The 17,104-nt window shown below is 35.7% G+C and overlaps 1 protein-coding gene across 3 annotated transcripts in view; it reads left to right on the top strand.

Moving 5' to 3' along the window:
- Positions 1 to 17,104, top strand: part of GPHN (gephyrin) — a 626,989-nt gene that overhangs the window by 385,665 nt on the left and 224,220 nt on the right. The window lies entirely within an intron of this gene.

The following is a 17,104-nucleotide window of genomic DNA, read 5'->3' as shown; positions in this document are numbered from 1 at the left end:
AACATCACTCATCATCAAGGGAAATGCAAATCCAAACTACAATGAGTTATCACCTCACACCTATCAGTATGGCTAAAATCAGTAACTCAAGAAACAAGTGTTGACAAGGAAGTGGAGAAATAGGAACCCTCATGCACTATTGGTGGGAATGCAAACTAGTACAGCCACGTTGAAAAACAATATAGAGTTTTCTCAAAAATTTAAAAAATAGAATTACCCTAGAGTTCAGAAAGATGGCGGAAGAGTAGGGGACCCTATTCCAACCGGTCCCCTGAATTGAGCTGGATATCTACCAGACCATTCTGAACACCCACAAAATCAGCCTGAGATGTAAGAAGATATATCTGCTAACTACAAACAGAATATCGCAGGCAGTTGGTTTCGAGGTATGAAGCAGGGAGCCATGATTCCACCGGCAGATATCAGAAGATAAACGGAAGGGGAAGGGAGCCTTCGAGTTCCTGCACCACTGGTGAGCGAAAACCTCCCGGTCTGGGGATGTGGCATAGACTCGCTGACTGGTAGTGGTGGGGAAAGGACTTTAGGGCAGCCCGCCGAATGAAACCTGGAGCAACAGGCCTGCACATGAGAACTGGGGGTGGCTGGCGGTTTTAGAAGAACAAAGGGCAGAGATATGCCCTGACCTGGACGTGAGGACTGGGATTGCTGCTGAGGGGTGGACAACCCAGGAGGCTGCAGTTTTTAGCAGCACAGACAGAAATGGAGATAGTGTGGCCTGGAGAGCTCACTGAAAAACAGACTGCGATCTCTGCTCTGACACAGAGGGTTGGAAACGATCTCTTCTGCTCTGACTCTTGGAAAAGATGAGGAAAGCCACCAGGGAAAGCCACCAGAGAACAAAAGCCCCCAAAAAACAGTTTCCACTGAGTCCATCCCCCCCACAGGGGGCAGGGCAACTCTGCCCAAACAGCGTTGCCTGAGTAACAGTGTGGCAGGCCCCTCCCCTAAAGACAGGCTGGGAGAGCAAGAGGCTGACAACCCTAAGGTCCCTACAAAACAAGTGCATCTTGCTTGGATTGCAGTCAATAAATTGGACTCTGTACATTCCCTCAACCACCCCTCAACAGAATGACTAGGAGGAGGAACCCCCAAAATAGGAAAGACTCAGAGACTGTGACTTCTGCCACAGATTTACAAATGGATACAGATATAACCAAGATGTCAGAAATGACTTCAGGGCAACAGTTATGAAGACAATAGCTAGAATGGAGAAATCGATTAATGGCAATATAGAGTCTCTAAGGGCAGAAATGAAAGCTGAACTGGCAGAACTTAAAAATGCTATCAATGAGATCCAATCTAATTTAGATACTGTAACATCTAGGGTAAAGGAGGCAGAAGAACGAATTTGTGAACTAGAAGACCAATTGATAGAAAAGAAGGAAAAAGAGGAGGCCTGGGAGAAACAGCCCAAAATCCATGAAAACAGAATTAGAGAAATAAGTGACGCCATGAAATGTTCCAATGTCAGAATTATTGGGGAGGAGAGAGAGAGGACTAGAAGGGGGTGGAGAGAGAGGACTAGAAGATATATTTGAGAAAATCGTAGCTGAGAACTTCCCTAATCTGGCAAATGAAACAAACATTCATGTCCTAGAGGCAGAAAGGACCCCTCCCAAGATCAAGGAAAACAGACCAATGCCCCGGCATGTAATAGTAAAACTCACAAATCTTAGAAACAAGGAAACCATCTTAAGGGCAGTTAGGGGGAAGAGATTCCTTACCTACAGAGGGAGGAACATCAGAATAACATCAGACCTATCCACAGAGACCTGGCAAGCCAGAAAGGGCTGGCAAGACATATTCAGGGTACTAAATGAGAAGAACATGCAGCCAAGAATACTTTACCCAGCAAGGCTGTCATTTAGAATGGATGGAGAATTGCAGAGCTTCCAAGACCGGCAGAAACTGAAAGAATATGTGACCACTAAGCCAGCCCTACAAGAAATATTAAGGGGGATTCTATAAAAGAAGTAAGACCCCAAGAGTGATATAGAACAGAAATTTACAGAGACAATCTGTAGAAACAAGGACTTCACAGGCAACATGATGACAATAAAGACATATCTTTGAAAAATCACTCTCAACGTGAACGACCTAAATGCTCCCATAAAATGGCACAGGGTTGCAAATTGGATAAAAAGACAGGACCCATCCATATGCTGTCTACAAGAGACTCATTTTGAACATAAAGATACATACAGACTGAAAGTGAAAGTGGCATCTTCCATTACAACGGACCTCAAAAGAAAGCTGGGGTAACAATTCTTATATCAGACAAATTAGATTTTAAGCTAAAGACTGTAGATAGAGACACAGAAGGACACTATATCATTCTTAAAGGGTCTATCCAACAAGAAGATCTAACAATTGTAAACATCTATGCCCCCAGCATGGGAGCAGCCAACTACATAAGCCAACTGTTAACCAAAATGAAGAGTCATATTGATAATAATACGTTAATTGTAGGAGACCTCAGTACTCCGCTCTCAGCAATGGACAGATCATCTAAACAGAAAATCAACAAAGAAATAGCTTTGAGTGACACCTGGACCAGATGGACCTTAAAAATATATACAGAACATTCCACCCTAAAACAACAGAATACTCATTCTTCTCGAGTGCACATGGAACTTTCTCTAGAATAGACCACATACTGGGTCACAAATCCAGGTCTCAACCGATACCAGAAGATTGGGATTATTCCCTGCATATTCTCAGACCATAATGCTTTAACACTGGAACTCAATCACAAGAAAAAATTTGGCAGAAATTCAAACACTTGGAGGCTAAAGACCACTCTGCTCAAGAATGTTTGGGTCAATCAGGAAGTCAAAGAAGAACTTAAACAATTTATGGAAACCAATGAGAATGAAAACACATCCGTCCAAAACCTATGGGATACTGCAAAGGCAGTCCTAAAGGGAAATACATAGCCATCCAAGCCTCACTCAAAAAAATAGAAAAATCCTGAATTCACCAACTAACTTTACACCTTAAAAAACTAGAGAAAAAGCAACAAACAATGCCTAAGCCACGCATTAGAAGAGAAATAATTAAGATTAGAGCAGAGATCAAAGAATTAGAAACCAGAAACTCAGTAGATTAGATCAATGAAACTAGAAGCTGGTTCTTTGAAAGAATTAATGAGATCAATAAACCACTGGCCAGACTTATCCAAAAGAAAAGAGAAAGGACCTAAATTAATAAAATTATGAATGAAAGGGGAGAGATCATGAGTAATACCAAGGAAATAGAAACAATTATTAGAATTTATTATCAACATCTGTATACCAATAAATTAAGCAACCTGAAATGGATGCCTTCCTGGAAACCTATAAACTGCCAAGACTGAAACAGGAAGAAATTGACAACCTGAATAGGCCAATAACCAGTAACAAGATTGAAGCTGTGATTAAAAACCTCCCAAAAAACAAGAGTCCAGGGCCTGATGGATTCCCTGGGGAATTTATCAAAGATTCAAAGAAGAAATAATACCTATTCTCCTGAAGCTATGTCAAAAAATAGAAACAGAAGGAAAGCTTTCAGACTCATTCTATGAGGCCAGCATTTCCTTAATCCCCAAAGCAGGCAAAGACCCCATCAAAAAGGAGAATTTCAGATCGATATCCCTGATGAATATGGATTCCAAAATTCTCAACAAAATCCTAGCTACTAGGATCCAAAAATACATGAAAAGGATCATCCACCACCACCAAGTGGGATTTATCCCTGGGATGCAAGGTAGAGTAAGAGGAGAGAGAAGAACCATGTGGTCCTCTGAATTGATGCAGAAAAAACATTTGACAAAATACAGCATCCTTTCCTGATCAAAACTCTTCAGAGTATAGGAATAGAGGGAACATTCCTCAAATTCATAAAATCCATCTATGAAAAACCCACAGCGAATATCATCCTCAATGGGGAAAAGCTGAGAGCCTTTACCTTAAGATCAGGAACACAGCAAGGATGTCCACTCTCGCCACTATTCTTCAACATAGTATTAGAAGTCCTAGCAACAGCAATCAGACAACAAAAAGAAATAAAAGGTATTCACATTGGCAAAGAAGAAGTCAAACTCTCCTCTTCGCAGATGACATGATACTTTATGTGGAAAACCCAAATGACTCCATCCCCAAAATACTAGAACTCATACAGCAATTCAGTAGTGTGGCAGGATGCAAAATCGATGCACAGAAATCAGTTGATTTCTTATACACTAACTGTAGAAAGAAATATTAGATAAACAATTCAATTTACAATAGCACCAAAAACCATAAGATACCTTGGAATAAACCTAACCAAAAAGGTAAAGGATCTATACTCTAGGAGCTACAGAACACTCATGAAAGAAACTGAAGAAGACACAAAAAGATGGAAAAACATTCCATGCTCCTGGATCAGAAGAATAAACATTGTTCAAATGTCTGTGCTGCCCAGAGCAATCTATACCTTCAACACCATCCCGATCAAAATTCCAATGACATTTTTCAAAGTGCTGGAACAAACAATTCTAAAATTTGTATGGAATCAGAAAAGACCCCTAATTGCTAAGGAAATGTTGAAAAAGAAAAACAAAGCTGGGGGCATCATGTTGCCCGATTTCAAGCTTTATTACAAAGCCATGATCACCAAGACAGCATGGTACTGGCACAAAAACAGACATATAGACCAATGGAACAGAATAGAGAGCTCAGATATGGACCCTCAACTCTATGGTCAAGTAATCTTTGACAAAGCAGGAAAAAAATATGCAATGGAAAAAGGAAAGTCTCTTCAATAAATGGTGCTGGGAAAGTTGGGCAGCCACATGCAAAGAATGAAACTCAACCATTCTCTAACACCTTACAAAAAGATAAAATGGATGAAAGACCTCAATGTGAGACAGGAATCCATCAAAATCCTAGAGGAGAACATAGGCAGTGACCTCTTCGATATCGGCCACAACAACTTCTTTCAAGATACATCTCCAAAGTTCAGTGAAGTAAAAGCAAAAATGAACTTTTAGGACTTCATCAAGATAAAAAGCTTCTTCACAGCAAAGGAAACAGTCAGCAAAACAGAGGCAACCCACAGAATAGGAGAAGATATTTGTGAATGACACTACAGACAAAGGGCTGATATCCCAGATCTATAAAGAACTTCTCAAACTCAACACCCAAAAAACAAGTAAGTCAAAAAATGGGCAGAAGACATGAACAGACACTTCTCCAAAGAAGACATACAAATGGCTATCAGACACATGAAAAAATGTTCATCATCATTTGCCATCAGGGAAATTCAAATCAAAACCACACTGAGATACCACCTTACACGTGTACAGTTAGAATGGCAAAAATTGACAAGGCAAGAAACAACAAATGTTGGAGAGGTTGTGGAGAAAGGGGAACCCTCTTACACTGTTGGTAGGAATGCAAGTTGGTACAGCCACTTTGGAAAACAGTGTGGAAGTTCCTCAAAAAATTAAAAATAGAGCTACCCTATGACCCAGCAATTGCACTCCTGGGTGTTTACCCCAAAGACACAGATGTGGTGAAAAGAAGGGCCATATGCGCCCCAGTGTTCATAGCAGCAATGTCCGCAATAACCAAACTGTGGAAAGAGCTGAGATGCCCTTCAACAGATGAATGGATAAGGAAGATATGGTCCATATATACACTGGAATATTACTCAGCCATCAGAAAGGATGAATACGCAACTTTTACATCAACATGGATGGGACTAGAGGAGATTATGCTAAGTGAAATAAGTCAAGCAGAAAAAGTCAATTATCATATGGTTTCACTTATTTGTGGAACATAAGGAATAGCACGGAGGACATCAGGAGAAGGAAGGGAAAAATGAAGGGGGGCGAAAACGGAGGGAGAGACGAACTATGAGAGAGTTAGGACTCTGAGAAACAAACTGAGTGTTTTAGAGGGGAGATGGGGCTTGGGGGGGTGGGTAGCCCAGTGATGGGTATTAAGGAGGTCATGTATCACATGGAGCACTGGGTGTTATACGCAAACAATGAATCATGGAACACTACATCAAAAACTAATGATGTACTATATGGTGACTAACATAACATGATAAAATAAAATTTACAAAAAATAGAATTACCCTACAAACCAAAATAGTGCTACTGGGTATTTACTCCCAAAATACTGAAACACTAATTCAAACAAGACATGCACCCCTGTGTTTATAGCAGCATTATTTACAACAGCCAAATTATGGAAGCAGCCCATATGTCCATCAACTGATGAATGGATAAAGATGTGGTGTTTGTGTGTGTGTGTGTACATATATATGTACATATATATGTGTGTGTGTGTATATATATATATATATATAGGGAATAGAATATTCAGCCACAAAAAAGATTGAAATCTTGCCATTTAAATGACAGGGATGGAGCTAGAGAGTATAATGCTAAACGAAATTAGTCAGAATACCATATGATTTCATTCACATGTGGAATTGGAAACAAAACAAATGAGATTTGGGATTTACCTGTGGTTGCAACACAAAGATACCTGTGGGCTTAAGCAAGTTCTTAAAAGTATGCTCCTCCAACAATGTGGTTTACCTGGTCCTATTAGTTGAATTCATTTGGCATCTCAGTGGATGATCTCTAAAACTGTTAATACTTTTTTGAAAGTAAAATCATAACTTTATTAGAAATACTAAATGAATACATATCCAAGGTATTATTTCATACATTAATTATTGAGGGAACCAGAAAGATACTATAACTGCTTCACAGGAAAGCTCAAACACAAATAGGTAAGCATTAAGAATGTGGAAATGAATTTACAAATAAATGCAACACTTAGTCAATCTGCAGAGCAACCCATTACACTTCTGTTGGACAAAAGAATCATTTGGATACAAACCATTTACATTACTATCAGTTTTTTGCAAGTTAGAGTTGTAAAATAGCTGAAAGGCTGTAGAAGATAATCTAGACTGGTCCACTACACAGGACACATATGAAAGGAGTACAAAGTGCATGGATGTTTACAAAAATCAAGTAAAATTTTTGCTCAAAATGTCCATGTACCTAATGTACTTCTTTAAAAAGGACTATTGATTTTCTCAAAATTTGAATTTAAAAAGCCAAGAAGGTTTTATAACACTACTGTAGTTGTTAGTAAAGGGATGACTTGATAGGATGCCAACTGTTTTTTCCTAGCATTGACCTTTGAGTATTATGGCCCAATTACATATGTATGTATTAGGAATTAGTAATTATTTGGGCTAATAAATATATGTTCTTCTAAGTTTTTCATGAAGCTAAATATTATTATCAGTAAAATAAGTAGGAAGCTGTGAAAAAAAAAGCTACAAAGACCTTTTTCAAATCTGGGAAGCAGTATGCATTGTGCCTTACAAAACAGCATGAACTTTGGCATCTCATATTTTCAATTTTGTCAGTTAGTAGCTCTATGACATTGGGTATATTGCTTTTTCCTTCTAAGCCCCAGTCTTTTCTAAAATAGGAATAGTAATAATATTAACTTCATTATTACTTAATGGTTAAGTTATGAATATCCAAATAGGAAAAGAGATGTAAAAATACTTAATGCAGTATCTGAATAAAAGTAAACATTTATTATTTTAGGTGGTTGATCACCTCACTGATCCTAACTCAACTTTCAGATGTTACCTATACAATTCCCCCTTCACACCCAGTTGACCAGTCCTTTCTTTCTCCTTCTTATTCAGCCCTTAAGCATACAACAGTTCACATTTCTTCTTTTTTTAAGATTTTATTTATTTATTAGAGAGAGAGCGAGAGAAAGAGAGAGTGCCTGAGTAGGGAGTAAGAGTAGAGGGAGAGGGAGAAGCAGACTCCCCACTGAGCAGGGAGCCCGATTTGGGGCTTGATCTCAGGAACCCAGGATCATGACCTTAGCTGAAAGCAGATGCTTAACTAACTGAGCCACCCAGGTGCCCCAGTTCACCTTTATTCTTGTTAAATTTCGTTTTGCTACATTGATCAGTCTAGCCAAGAAGATCTTTTTTTAAATTGGTATCTGCTTTAGTATATTACCTGCCTTTTCTAGCTCCTGCATATATGTTAATGATGCTTTCACTAAAGTCACTGATAGAACTTTTTTTAGGATAGGCCATTTCACATGCTACCAGAAATCCTACTGGTTATAACGGTTGCTTAACCAGCTAACATGTATTTCTCTTATAGCCCAACAAAACCAACTTTCTTTGTCTATCTTGTCCACAGGAGTTTTATCAATGACTTGTCAAATACCTTACTGAACTCAAGATACACTAGTTTGACAGTTCTGGTCTTTAGTAAAATTTTTATAACAATCATAGCCACTAAAGGATCAGTATCAGAAACTCTGGAAAGATACATGATATATGTTTTCTGAAAATCCTCTTAGGTATTCATATTTTTAATCTACTTTTATTATCAGTTCAGATCTTATATTGCAAACTTGGATATCTAGTTAGATTTTTAGAAAATACAACCCACCTTAAAGGTCTTTAAACAGAGAAGTTACTAGGAAAGGGTACATATGATAGAGCTAACCAACAAGCTGGATAATGACTCTGAAAGCATTACCATCGAGACTGACAAATTGTTGCTATGGAAGCCGTAAACCTCCATAAATGCCTACTTTAGGAAACTAGCTCCAATTATTAATACATTTGCTCACTACCTACCCAAAATTAAATCCAAATATCATAGAAATCTTCTATTGTATTAGTCTTCCAACTTTTCTGTAATTTTAAACATTTTTTCAATACAAAAATTTTAAGTGGTTAAAATGATTCAAAGGGGAATTGTATGCTCACTTATGAATTTCCTTGGCATCAAAACACAAACTTATGTGTTTATTTTATTGCTATTCTTACTGGCATTTTAAAAGACCACAGAGTTCTAAAAGAGAAGTGGTAATTTCGTTATGTATTCTGAATCTTATAACTCTCTCTTTCTTCTTTTAGAAGTATTCACCCAGTCAGTCAAATTAGCTTTAGGACAGAAAAGCAACATAGATTGAAATACTTAGCACAGTTCCTTAAAAATGTATGCATTCTCATTACAGTTTCCCTTAATGGGGAAAATTCTATTGTTTAATAATTCTCAGTTGAAATTACATTGCATATCTGCAGAAGGTTTGAGATCAACTGGGACAAACTGTTTTCTCCATGCTATCAGTTGCATAAGACAATAAGAATACAGATTAGTTCTCTAAAAATAGGAATGTTATTTGGAAGTGATTTGGCATTTCTTCTTCTCATTGGTGCTGACATAACCCACTACAAATTCTGCTTATTCTAGGGGGATCCTCACTACTCCTTGGCAAGGCTTGGGTTCATCTCTTATTGACTCCTTTATAAACATGAAAACATTGCAATTTTCAAATCTTTACCTTTTCTCACCTCCTCCTTTTCCCTATTCTCTTCTCTGCTTTTTGTTGTATTAACGTAAAGACCATCAAGGGTAAACCTCTGTCCTTTCTGCTTAAACTATTTTTCTGAGTTAATTCTTTCTTCCATTCCTTCTATCTCAAAGAGAACTTATAATTCTTAAAAGTTAGTGTTTGCTTCTACTTCTTTGTTATTAAGGAAATAATTATTCAGTATCAACTGTGTACAAGACATTGTGTTCATTCTTTTACTTCTCCCTAATTGTTGAGTGCATAGGCCACTTCTTAATTTTGAAACAATCCCTCTCATGGCTTTTATTATTAAAAATGTTTGTAATTCTATTGGGGCGCCTAGGTGGTTCATTCAGTTAAGCATCCAACTCATGATTTCATCCCAGGTCATAATCTTATGGGTCGTGGGCTCGAGCTCCCCGTCAGGGGTCCATGCTCAGTGGGGAGTCTGCTTGAGATTCTCTCCCTCTGCCTCTCCCCCCACTCACATGCTGCCTCTTTCTCTGTCTTGCTCTTGCTCTCAAATAAATAAATCTTTAAAAAAATGTTTGTAATTGTGCAATACATGAATACATTCTTATTAAAAAATAAAAGTGAAAAAAGAAATAAAAAAATAAAAATGAAACAGAAAAGATTAACACCCATTTGAATTACCATCTCATTTTTTTTCTCATTTGCTTTCACACTGCCCCAGAAATAAACACTTTTTAATCTTTCAAGGTTATCTTTCAAAACTTTTTTATACTTTCTATACAAACATAGTAAATGCAATCCTAACAATTTGTAAGTGGTGTGTGTGCATGTGTTTAATTAAGAAAGGGAGAGAGAAACTTGACAAGCTGCTTCTAAAATTTATATAGAATTGATATCCAAAGGCCAAAAATAACCAAGATGCTCTTGAATAAAGAAAAGAACCAAGTGAAAACACCTCTTCTATAAATATCAAGACTTAGAATGACATAATTAAAGTACTGCATTATTGGTGCAAGAATTAGCAGACCAGTGAAACAGAATATAAACCTAAAAAACACCAACACACATGTGGACACTTGGTATATGATAGTTTGTACTACATACTAGTGGGAAATTCTTTGTTTGAAGAAATGATGCTGGGACAGTAGGCTGTCCATATCAAAAAAAATTAAGCTGGTTTGTCTGTCTCATAGACTATACAAAAATCAATTCTAAGTTTAATGGAGACCTAAATATGAAAGGCAAAACTATAAAGCTTTTATAGAATGTTATAGGACAACATTTTCATTATGCTGGGTTATGGAAGGACTCCTTTTAGAAATTAATTGAAGTAAAATTCATATAACATAAAATTCACCATTTTAATCGTTTTAAAGTGTACATTTCAGTGGCTTTTAGTACATTCACATTGTTGGGCAGCCATCACCTCTATCTAATTCCAGAATATTTTATCACCCCCCAAAAAACACCATACCAGTTAAGCAGTCACTCCCCATAATCCCTTTCCCCGCTTTCTGGCAACCACTATTTTGCTTTCTGTCTCTGTGGATTTGACTACTCTGGACATTACATACAAATGGAATCGTACAATATGTGGCTCTTTATGTCTAGCTCCTTTTGCTTAAGATCATGTTTTCAAGGTTCATCTCTGTTGTCACATGTATCGGTACTCCTTTTTATGGCACACAATATTCCATTGTATAGGTACACCACATGTTGTTTAGCTGTTGATCAATTGATTGACATTTGGAGTGGTTCCAGTTTTTGGTTATTAAAATAACGCTGGCATGAACATCTGTGTACAAGTTCTGGGTTGAACACCATTTTCCATTCTGTTAAGTATACACCTAGGAATAGAATTGTTAAATCATATGATAATTCTGTTTAACTTTTTGAGGAAGCACAAAACTGTTTTCTGCCGAGATGTATCATTTTACATACCCAACAGCAATGTCTGAGCTTCCAGTTTCTCTAGATGTTCAACATTTGTTATTTTCCTTAAAAAAAAGAGAGAGAGAGAGAGCGACCCCTGGATGGCTCAGTCCGTTAAGTGTCTGCCTTCGGCTCAGGTCATGATCCTAGGGTCCTGGGATGGAGTCCCGCATATGGCTTCTTGCTCAGTGGGGAGCCTGCTTCTCCCTCTGACTGCTGCTTGCTCTCTCTCTCTCTTTCTCTCCCCCTGACAAATAAATAAATTTTTTTAAAAAATGAATCTGTAGTCATTGAGTGGGTGTGAAGTGGTATTTCATTGTGGTTTTGATTTGCATTTCCCTAATGACTAATTATGATGAACATCTTTTATTGCTGCTTATTGTCCATTTGTATATCTTTTTAGAGCAAATATCTATTCAAGTCTTCTGCCTCTTTTAAAAAATGAGGTTGTTTTTAAACAGATTATTTGTCTTTTGTTGTTGAGTTGCAAATGTTCTTTATATACTTTGGGTACTAGACCGCTATCAAATACATGATTTGCAAATATTTTCTCCCATTCTGTAGGTTGTCTTTTCTACTTTTCTTGATAATATCCTTTGATGCACAGAAGTTTTTAAATTTTTATTTTATTTATTTATTAAGAGGGAGAGGGAGAGAGTGGGGGAGGGGCAGAGAAGGAGAGAGAAAGAATCTCAAACAGACTCCATGCTAAGTGAATCCCAACATGGGGCTTGATCTCACGACCCTGAGATCATGACCTGAGCTGAAATCAAGAGTGAGCCACCCAGGCACCCCAGGTTTTTAATTTTGATGAAATCTTACTTGTGTAAATTTTCTTTGTTCCTTGTACTTTTGGTAGCATATCTAAGAATCTATTAGCAAGTGCAAGATAATGAATATTTACCCCTTTTCTTCTAAGCATTTTTTCATTTTAGCTCATATTTAGGTCTTCAATTCATTTTGAAATAATTCTTGTATATGGTGTGAGAGAGGTATCCAACTTCATTTTATTGAATGTGGATATCCAGTTGTTCTGACACAGTTTATTGAAAAGCCTATTCTTTCCCATTAATTGTCTTAGCACCTTTGTCAAAAATCAACTAACCATAAATGTAAAAGGGTTTATTGCTGGACTCTCAATTCTATGGCACTGATTTGTATGTTTATCCTTATGCTAGGATTACACTGTTTTGATTGTCATTGTACCATTTAAGTAACTTTTGAAATTAGAAAGTTTTAGTCCTCCAACTTACTTTTTCAAGATTGTTTTGGCTATAGGGATCCCTTCGGATTCCATATAAATTTTAGGACGGGTTTTTCTATTTTAGCAAAAAATTCTGTTGGGATTTTATAGGGTTTGCATTGAATCTGTGGATCCTTTTGGGTAATATTGCCATCTTAACAATATACATCTTTCCATTTATTTATGTATTCTTAAGTTTTGTAATTTTCAGTGTACGAGTCTTTCACCGTCTTGGTTAAATTTATTCCTTAATCTTTTATTCTCTTTCATGCTATTGTAAATGAGATTGCTTTATTGATTTTCTTTTTGAATTTATCAGTGTTAGTGTATAAACATACAACTAATTTTTGTGAGTTCATCACGTATCCTGCAACTTGGCTGAATTTATTAGCTCTAATCTTTCTGTGGATTATAGGATATTATATGTATTACATTATGTCATCCATGAAGAGATAGTTTTATTTCTTCCTTTCCAATCTGGATGCCTTTTATTTCTTTTTCTTCTCTAATTTCCCTGGCTATAACTTGCAGTACAGTGTTGAAAAGAAGTGGTAAAAGAAGACATCCTTGATACTGATTTTAGGGGGGAGTTTTTTGTCTTAGGTTTTTCTTAGATGCCCTTTATCAGATTTGGGAAGTTACCTTCTATTTATTTGTGGTTTTCTTTGTGTTTTTATCATGAAAAGGTGTTCAACTTTGTCAAATGCTTTTTCTACATCACTTGAGATAATCATGTGGATTTTTTTTTCATTCTGTTAATGTGTTGATTATATGTCTGATTATACTGGTTATATTTCTTATGTTGAAACATACTTACACTCATGGGATAAATCCCACATGGTCATGGTATGTAATCATTTTAATATATGTTGGATTCAGTTTCCAGTATTTTATTTAAGATATTTGCATCTATATGCATAAAGAATATTGTTCTATAATATTCTTTTCCTGTGATGTGTTTATTTGTCTTTGGTATCAGGGTACTACTAGCCCCATGAAATGAATTAAGAAGTGTTCCCACCTCTTCAGTTTTGTGGAAGAATTTGTAAAGGATTTGTGTTAATTCTTTTTTTAAACATTTGATAGAATTCTTTAATGAGGCCATCTGGCCCTGAGTTTTTCCTTGTTGAAAGTTTTTTTTTTTTTTTATTGATTCATACTTGTTATATGTCTACTCCAGATTTTCTATTTCTTCTACCAATTTTCATAATTTCTGGGTTTATCTGGGTTATCCAATTTTTGGCATACAGTTGTTTGTAGTATTATAATTTTTATTTCTGTCAGAGCAATAGTAATGTCCCCATTTTTAGTCCTGATTTTAGTAATATGAGTTTTCTTTCTTTTTTTCTGCCAGTCTAGGTAAAGGTTTGTCAGTTCTATTGCTCTTTCCAAAGAATCAACTTCGGTTTTATTGATTCTTTCAGTGTCTTTCTGTTCTCTATTTTATTTATCTTTGTTATACTTTTTATTGGTTCTTTTCTTCTCTTTGCTTTGGGTTTAGTTTGCTCTTATTTTTTTAGTTCTTTAAGATAGAAGGTTAGAGTATTGATTTGAAACCTTCCTTCTTTATTTGTAGTTACAAATTTCCCTCTGAACACTACTGTGCTGCACCTGTAAGTTTAGGTATATTGTGTCTTCATTTTCATTCATGTCAAAATATTGTAATTTCCTTTGTGATTTCTTCCTTGACTCTTCAGTTAAGAATGTGTTTAATTTCCACATATTTGTAAATTTCCCAATTTCTTTCTATATTGTTTTCCACTTTCCTTTCATTATGGACAGAGAAGATACACTGTATGATTTCAGTATTTTAGTGAGACATATTTTGTGGCTTAACATTTAGTCTGTCCTGGAAAATGTTCCCTGTTCACTTGAGAAAAATGTGTATTTTACTGTTACCAGGTAGATTTTTCTTTATATGGTTGTTGGTTTATACTGTTGTTCAAATCTTCTGTTTCACTTGTTGGTCTTCTGACTAGTTGTTCTAACCATTTTTGAAAGTGGAACATTGACGTTTCCCACACTATTATCATTGGACTTTTTGTCCAGTATTGTTAGTTTTTGCTTCATATATTTTGGGGCTTTTATTGGTGTGTATATGTATATGATTCTTATATCTTCTGAAGGATTGACCTTTTTATCATTATTTTATGTCTGTCTCTTGTAACAGTTTTTTCTTAACGTCCATTTTGTCTGATATTATTATAGGCATTCTAGCTCTCTCGATTACTGTTTGCATAGAAAAAAATCTTTCCATTCTTTCACCTTCAACCTATTTGTGTCTTTGGATCTAAAGTAGATACTTAGATCATGTTTTTTCATCCATTCCGCTAGTCTCTACTTTTAATTGGGTAGTTTAATCCAGTTACATTTATTGTAATTGCTGATAAGGTAATTTTTTTTCCAGTTTGTTATTTTCTGTATTTCTTTTATCATTTTTGTTCCTCATTTTCTCCATTACTTCTTTCATTTTTGATTGATAGTTTCTAGTGTGTCATTTTCATTTTTCTCTCATTTCTTTTGGCAAATATTTTTTTAGTTATCTTTTTAGTGGTTGCTCCAGGGGTTAAAATTAACACCTTACTTTGTAACAGTCTAGTTTGATTAATACCAAATTAGTTTAAATGTTATGCAAAATCTTTGCCCAATCTCTCTCACTTATGTTATTTTCACAAAATACATATTTGTACCTTGTGTGCCCATCAACGCAGATTTATAATTATTGTTTTATATAGTTTTCTTTTTAAATTGTATTGATTTACAAACCAAAATATGTATTACTTTTATATCTACCTATGTTGAGTACCAATGTTATTTATTTCTCCATGTGAATTCCAAATTATTGTCTAGTGTCCTTTCATTTCAACCTGAAGAACTTTTAGCATTTCTTGTAGGGAAGGTCTGCTAGTATTGAACTCTCAGCTTTTGTTTATCTGAGAATATTTTGATTTCCTTTTCATTTTTGAATTATAGTTTTGCCATATATAAAATTTCTGGTTGACAGTTTATTTTCTTCTAGCATTTTGAATATGTTATTTTGCTACCTATTGACCTTTATAGTTTCTGCTGTGAAATCGGCTGTTAATCTTATTGAGGATCTCTCATATAGGTTGCTTCTCTCGTGCTGCTTTTAGAATTCTTTGTCCTTCATTTTCAATGGTTTGTTATAATGTGTCTTGGTGTAGATCTCTTTATCTAACTTGGAATTGTTGAACTTCTTCAACATGTAGACTTATGTGTTTCATCGTGTTTGGAAAATTTTCAGTTATTATTTCTTCAAATATTTTCTCTGCCTTTTTCTCTCCTCTCCTTTTGGGACTCCCATTATGCATATCTTGGTGCAGTTATTAGTGTCCTTCCATGGTTTTCTGAAGTTCTGCTCATTTTTCTCCATTCTTTTTTTCTTTCTGCTCAAATTGGGTATTCTCAATTGATTTATCTTCACATCAGTAATTCTTTCTTCTGCTTGCTCAAATCTGCTGGTGAACCCATGTAGAGAATTTTTTATTTTAGTTTTATGGTTGACCCCCAACACAGGTTTGAACTGTGTGGGTCACTTATATGTGCATTTTTTTCAATAGACATAGTATAGTACTGTAAATGTATTTTTCTTCCTTATGATTTTCTTTTAGTTTATTTTTTCTTATGATTTTCTTAACAACATTTTCTCTTCTCTAGCCTACTTTATTGTAAGAATACAGTATGTAATACATATAATATATGAAATATGTGTCAATCAACTGCTTATTGGTAAGGCTTCCAATCAGCAGTAGGCTATTAGTAGTTAAGTTTTGGGGAGTCAAAAGGTATACACAGATTTTTGACTGCACAGGGGGTTGGCACCCACATCCCCGCATCGTTCAAGAGTCAACTATTTTTTTCAACTTTAGAATTTCTGTTTGTTTCTTTTTCATTATTTCTGTCTCTTTAAAAGCTGTTCCCTGTTGGGGAGACATCTTCCCCATGCTTTCTTTAGTTCTTTATCTATAGTTTTCTTTAGTTCTTTCAATATATTTTAAATGGTTGATTTTTTTTTTCATTTCAAGTTTTTATTTAAATTCTAGTTAACATATAAGGTAATATTGGTTTCAGGAGTAGAATTTAGTGATTTATCACTTACATATAACACCCAGTGTTCATCACAACAAGTGCCCTCCTTAATACCCATCACCCATTTAACCCATCCTCTGCCCATCTCCTTCCATCAACCCTGAGATTGTTCTCTATAGTTAAGAGTCTCTTATGGTTTACTTCCCTCTCTCTTTTGTTCCCCCTTCCTCTATGTTCATCTGTTTTGTTTCTTAAATTCCACATATCAGTGAAGTCATATGGTATTTGTCTTTTTCTCATTGACTTATTTCGCTTAACATAATACACTCTAGCTCTATCCACATCATTGCAAATGGCAAGATTTCATTCTTTAAGATGGCTGAGTAATATTCCATTGCATATGTAGCATATCTTCTTTAACCATTCATCCGTTGTTGGATATTTGGACTCTTTCCATAATTTGCCTGTTGTTGATAAGGCTGCTATAAACATT

The sequence above is a fragment of the Eumetopias jubatus genome, unplaced genomic scaffold (genome assembly GCF_037043125.1).
Source record: "Eumetopias jubatus isolate StellerSeaLion01/CBP00866 unplaced genomic scaffold, mEumJub1_p1.0 scaffold_7, whole genome shotgun sequence".
Classification (NCBI taxonomy): Eukaryota; Metazoa; Chordata; class Mammalia; order Carnivora; family Otariidae; genus Eumetopias; species Eumetopias jubatus.
The sequence above is the reverse complement of the archived record's forward strand: the minus strand, read 5'-3'. Positions and strand labels throughout refer to the sequence as shown.